General features: G+C 36.4%; 2 pseudogenes; both read right to left on the bottom strand.

The window, feature by feature from the left end:
• Positions 1–693: 693 nt before the first annotated feature.
• LOC149248502 (vacuolar sorting protein 3-like) lies at positions 694–4,537 on the bottom strand (annotated as a pseudogene).
• Positions 4,538–4,640: 103 nt separating this feature from the next.
• LOC149248501 (vacuolar sorting protein 3-like) lies at positions 4,641–5,808 on the bottom strand (annotated as a pseudogene).
• Positions 5,809–6,371: the final 563 nt, after the last annotated feature.

Here is a 6,371-nt window from a genome sequence, read left to right as displayed (position 1 = left end):
CATAATTCTCATTTCTGTTGAAATATTTTGAAATTGAATGCTAGCCAGGATCTGGTATGCCACTACTCCTTTCTGCCATTGATGGAGGAACTGTTGTAAAGGGTATTTTTATTTTATGCCAACATCAATGATTTTCAAGTCTCCTTCTATTAACCATAGCTCTAATACCATGTTGGAAAATCAAGATGGATGAAGATTATAGTTGATTTTCCTTAGCATGATAATTACTTGTGAACTATGTTGGCTTTTTATTAAATTATTTATGTTCTCTTTTCATCAAGAAATTATCAAAATGTAAACATGAATATCACTAATATTTTCCTAATTAACCCCGAAGTGCTAGCATAGGTGTATGTGCCCTAATAGGAAGGGATTCAAAATCTTTATGGAAAACAATGAATTTTCCCTTAACAGGAAGAGCCAATTCTTGTTTGAAAAGCCTCAATGCCCTTGAACTTAAGAGGGGATGGTTCCTCAAGAAAAGTAGCCTTACATTTATATTTCCACATAAAACCAATAGTAGAGATATGCATTGTATGCCATAAATATTTGCAACTGTCCATATTCATCCAAGTGTCCTAAAGGGGAGTACCTTTCCAAGAAATTGGGGTGGTAAGAAAATAGTTAAACTCAGCTTCAAATCATGCCCCAAGTGTCTTGGAATATGGGCTCACGTGATTTGGTTTAACCACTTCACCCATTGCTTAATAAATTAGATAAATTAAGCCCCAGACTTTTGGATCCTAGTGAAACAATGTCGTCTAAGGTGTTTAGATAATTCGATGAACCAACGCCATTTGCATTTGCAGATGAAGGCATGGGTGATGAATTCGAAGGATTCCATGAGAGTAAGAGAATCTTCCCCTTTTCTCCTGAATATCAAAAAGAAATCAGACATAGAAGCATCATGACATGGACATTTCTTTATATGGGGGGCATGATGACTCGTACATTGTTCTTCTCCCGATTCTATAATGAAAATGGAAATTTCTCAATTGGTAGAGTTGGTGATAAGCATAACATGATAATTCAGCCATGTGTCTATTTACATGGGATGTGACTACTCATTTATATGTTGTCAATAATTCAAGACATTATAAAATACAAACTTGAATCCAATGAAGTACCTGGTGGAAGAGGACTAGATCTTTTGGATGATGTTAAAATGTTAACAACCAGATCTTGGTCCATTTCTATGATTTACACTTAAAAATATAAGGAACAACAATTAAAATTTCATTTCTTATTGTATAATAAATAAAAATTATAATAAAGGTGACTGAGATTATATGAAAACCCAAGTCAAATGTTCCAAGACAAGCTTGTGATTAGATGATTCTTCTAGAAGTCTTGCTGCCTCTACAGCAGCTACTAGCTAATAATGTGTCAGACCACTTGACTCCTTCCCTCTTTTCCACATAATAGAAGACCCTTGCAAAGGTATTGTCAAATTTCTCTGTGTTGTTATTCACCATATATCCAATGCTCGTTGTTGTAATCCTTTACTTGCATACAAGAATGCAAGTGTTCGTAAATTCCTAGACTTTTCTAGTAAAGCTTCTAGTTCCTCATGCACTATCCATTCAAGCCACATAGTCATCCTTCTTGCAGCCTTCTTATAATAGTCTCCATGCCTTTGCAGCATGCATGGTTTCTAAATTCTAGAACCCACTTCTTTCCAAGGTATGCATAGGACACATGATCTTAAGGCCTCTAGTCACTAAGCTGGACTATGAAACTAGAATGCAAGATGACATACATTGGCCTCTGTTGACAACATGCAAATGAATACACAGTTTAACCTGAAAAAATATTATGTATTAAAGAAGCATAATACATTACAATGAAAGTTACATACCACAACACAACTGTTTTTAGAGGATGCAAGTTGCTCCATTTCATCTGTAAGTCCAAGAACTCTGTAAAGGTACATCAAAAGTGTATCAACGCCCTCCTTCATTAAAGGAGCCAGATCCTTGTTTTGGGAAGCCCTGAGATACCTGGAGTTGTATAAACAACACAATATTGCATATAAAAAATAAATTGTGTCAGAAAAATGCTTAGCTTTGGGGGAAAGAAAATCAGAAACTCATATTATTGTGTTTGGTAGGCACAGACATTAGGAATATATTCCCATGCTACTAGAAATTCTATGCCAAAAGCAACAGGGACTATTGCTAACAAATTAATATACCAATGCTTCACATTTTTCTAAGTCTTTATCAATAGCATTGATATATTTAAACTTTTGTGATGACAAATATCCTATTAGGCAGCTTGAGTGCTTCTTTGGAGAGATTGTTTATCATAGTATTTAATTCTCTAATAATGTGAGTGAAGGATAACCAGTCGAAGGTGGAGAGAGAAGCCCTAATGTCTTGTAGGATAGGTTGTAGATAGATGTTTTCAATAGAGATCTCCTTGTTTTCCTAGTCGATCACAAGTTTTGGGTCCCCCATTATTTCTAGAGATTTGACATTTTTGTGAGGAGCTATTTCCAAGAGAGTGCGAAGGGCAAGAAATTTAGCTTGGTTGTTTATGCCATACCTATGGGCATAGTGAACCTGAACACTAGAAAATTGTGTGAGGAATAGAGCCACACCAACTTTACACTAGAGTAAGTATCCTTGTGATGTGCCATTAAAGAAACCCCAAGGGTGTCCCAAGGTGAGGGGCAACCTAATAGTCATGCAACGCTTCTGGGATTTTGGGTCGACTTTATATTCCAGACATAACCTTTAAACCACTCCTAAACTGACCTCAATGGAGATGTCTTGAGAAATAAATATGTTTTTTTTTTCTGAGCCCACCCCAGGTTTCTTATGAGGATACATGGAAGACATTTGAATGAATATGTAGCTTTATAATGAAACCATGTTTTGAATCATTCTTCCAAACCTGTGTGGGACAAGGACCTCTAAATTTCCAACTGGACTAGGATTATTGAGATTACTTGCATTTTATAGGAACAAGAAATCAAGAGGTGTGAGGCACTTTCACATGAATATTTTAATAAGGGACATGAACTAGCGACCTACCAACCCCTCTTGTTGATATTTTCCCAGGTGAGAAGCTTTTTGGATATTTTGAGCGAGGATGTGAGTTTTCATTTCACGGGGGGCATGGAGTTCTAGAGCGAGTCCCACCACCACCTTTTTGCTTCAGAGAAATATAGTTCTGTGTAGGCTTCATATCCCAGTTTTGCAATAAAAGCCTCGTTGCTTGGATTTTTTTTACCAAATTCATCCTCTATATCCTCTCTCATCCCATTCAATCACTTCTTGTCTCGGGAGACCTATATCATCAATTTTTTTCCATCTTACCAAACCCCATTCGTAGGAGGATTGTGCCTTTGCATTTGCCAACATGTAGATACTAGATTGGTGAAGGTGATCTATGAGGTTATGTGACAGAGTGTAATCTTCACCTAAGACAAGCCATGGATCTAGACTCTAGGCCCAACTTTACTTGTTGGCCATTACTAATGGTCCAAACTATCTAGTTTCTAATGAGTGGGAAGGAAAGAACTGAGGCTTTCCATGTGTTGGAGCCTTTTGTGGATTTTCTTGGCTGGAAGAACCAGTTTGAGAAAGAAATGGAGGGAATATATTTGGCTTTAAATGTCCTTTCCCCATAGGGAGGTGTTGTGCACACGATGCCATATACTTGGAGCCATAAGGGATTTTCTGAAGGTGTATATGTTTTTGAATCCTCGGCTTCCTAGGGATTTTGGAAGAGATATTTTTTTCCATTTAACCAAAAGAATTCTTTCTATACATTTTTTCCCTGAGCAAATGAATTGGAAAGATGATTTTCCAATATTTGTTAAGATGCATTTTACAACATATGCTATGGAAAACCAATACACTGAAATGCTTTCGAGGAACTCCTTGATAAGAATGACTTTATCCCCTCACGATAGTAGTTTATTTGCCCAAAACATTATTCAAGATTCAATTTTCTAGTGTAGCGATAACTAGTTTGCAAAACAATACCCTAGGGGCTTGAGGAAGAATCCAGATAATTGAAGCCCAACTTAAAGGAAGAATGAGGGAAAGGGAAGTATTTTTTAGCAAGGGAATTTTCCAGGCTTGGCAACAGGTTGGGAATGTAGTTAAAATTTATTTGGGTTAATCAAAATTCTTGTCGCACTTGAAAAGTAAGTCCATTGCCAACTAGCCTTGAGTGCTTCGGGATATATCAACAATATTGTGTTGAGACAAGAAGAAAAAGAAAGGGACCTGATAATATTTTGAATCGCCAACTCCAGTAAGATACTTCTACTTGAAGAATTTGGAAACATGGTCTCACACACTGTAAATCACCCAATTGTAACAAATTTAGCATAAACCACGAGATAACACTACCAAAGAACAACTCTGATATGGTAGGAAGAGTAAAGGGGAAAACGTGAATTTATTTGTTTGACAAGAACCGTGTCGTATCATTGTATCAACAACCACTTCTCAAAATCAGATTATCCTAGAGAATTTTCCCACTCTAAAATGTTATTGAAAGTTAAAACTGAAATATTCATAAACATGGAGAAACCTAACCAAAACTAAGAAACCTTCTGCAATAATAAGGAAACTTTTTCATGGAGGAAAAATCATAAGATAAATCACACATACAAAAGGTGACTAGCGATTTGGATCGGGCATTATAAATGGAAAAATCTCTGATGGTTGCATCACTTCTAATTGTAAGAAATGGTCTACTGCTTTCTCAAACTGCAGATCAAATAGCCACATCAAACCATCCTGTGCATGGACAAAATAAATCCTTTCCTTGGCGTGCTCCTCTTCCCCCCTATTTATGCACTCCTCTGTCACATAGACTGCTCATTATAGCTCTTTTTCCTCAAGAGTTCCTTTAATTGTTCTTCTATAGATACTTGTTGCAAGCAACTTACCTGATAAAAGCTTCAATTAGTACCATGTTCTGAGGAATTATGAAAGAAAACTACACTATTTTGGAGTCATCAATCCAAAACATAACAATGGATACGTTGCAAAGGATGCTTTCTCGAGTGAATTACTGAACTACATCCAATCATGTGTGTTTTCAGGTATAGTCAACCTGATTTCATAAACATGTTTAAGAAATGATTCCTCTCGAGAAGCAGATGAGATAGGTTAAGATAATTTTATTCATATCCATCAAAGGTCCACAAAAGCAGGTCAATGGGACTAAAAATGGTAAATCCAGTGTAAATTCAATATGGTAGAGTTATGACAGACCTAACCCCAATTTTGTTATTCCTTATGTTAACTGTATTCTTGTTCCAACATACTGTTTTCTAAAAAGTAAACATAAAAAAAAGTCCCTTTAATTCAATGGCTACAATTACAAAGCTCACCACGTTCTCATCTGCAATAATAGAATGCCCTGTAGTTGTGAGAGAAATAAACTAAAGTCGGAAGCTGGTCACCTTATGGTAAAGATCCAACCTCCCATGTTTAGCCACAACTACCTACGAACCACTTTGCCCAATTGAATCTAGATAGTATTTGAAAAGCAGAATACCCACAGTTGGCTTCCCTGCTGCATTCACAATAATCCTGACACCATCGATGAGGAGAAGCACCTGAGCATCTCTAGGGATACATTTCAACAAGGGGGGGATCGACAAATCCATAAGAAAAAAATTGATGTTGAATTCCCATCTGCAATAGAAATTACTGAATAGCCATTAACCGTATCAACTATTATCGAATTGTCAAGACATGACATGGTCATCATATCTTCTATCCCTAGAAGCTCTTTGAATTTCATGTTACCAGAAAGACTGAAGTCATTCATGACCATGCTTGATTTTTTATGCCTAACTACTTCTTTCATTTTACTATCTGTACCATTTGAAAGGATCTCACAAATAAATAATCTTTTTAAGTTCAATTGAATTTGTGTCAGTTTCCTCCTTGACCAGTAGTGGTTTTCATAAGGATGACTCGTTGATTTTGAGATCGAATTCATAAGGCTTTTAGAAACATGAAATGAATTTGGGACCCTTCCATTCACTTTAAAAAAAAGTGGAGAGGCCGATACGAGGTCATGGAAGGATTGTTGATGAAACCGGAGAGAAATTTAAATCATCATAATTATGCCAGTATAATGTCTCAAGCCAACGCATAATAAAATTATGCAATACAATCTACATCCATTCCAATTTCCTCGACATTTAAAATGTTTATATTGTAGAGATTAAAGGTTAAAGAGAGTAGGGTCTTACAGATGCATAGAGTGGAACCAGCTATCCTCCCTGAACAGTGAGTACCAAAATTTAAACAGTAGATGATCCCTCTAGAGCTAAATCCACCCACATGGGGGCCTCTATTTCCACCTTCAACAGTTCACATTGAACAATAAAA

This window comes from Pinus tabuliformis, chromosome 7, assembly GCF_031772625.1.
Source record: "Pinus tabuliformis cultivar Carrire ecotype Pingquan chromosome 7, CPIR1, whole genome shotgun sequence".
NCBI classification, from domain to species: domain Eukaryota; kingdom Viridiplantae; phylum Streptophyta; class Pinopsida; order Pinales; family Pinaceae; genus Pinus; species Pinus tabuliformis.
Note: the sequence above shows the minus strand (reverse complement) of the source record. Positions and strands in the feature narration are given on the sequence as shown.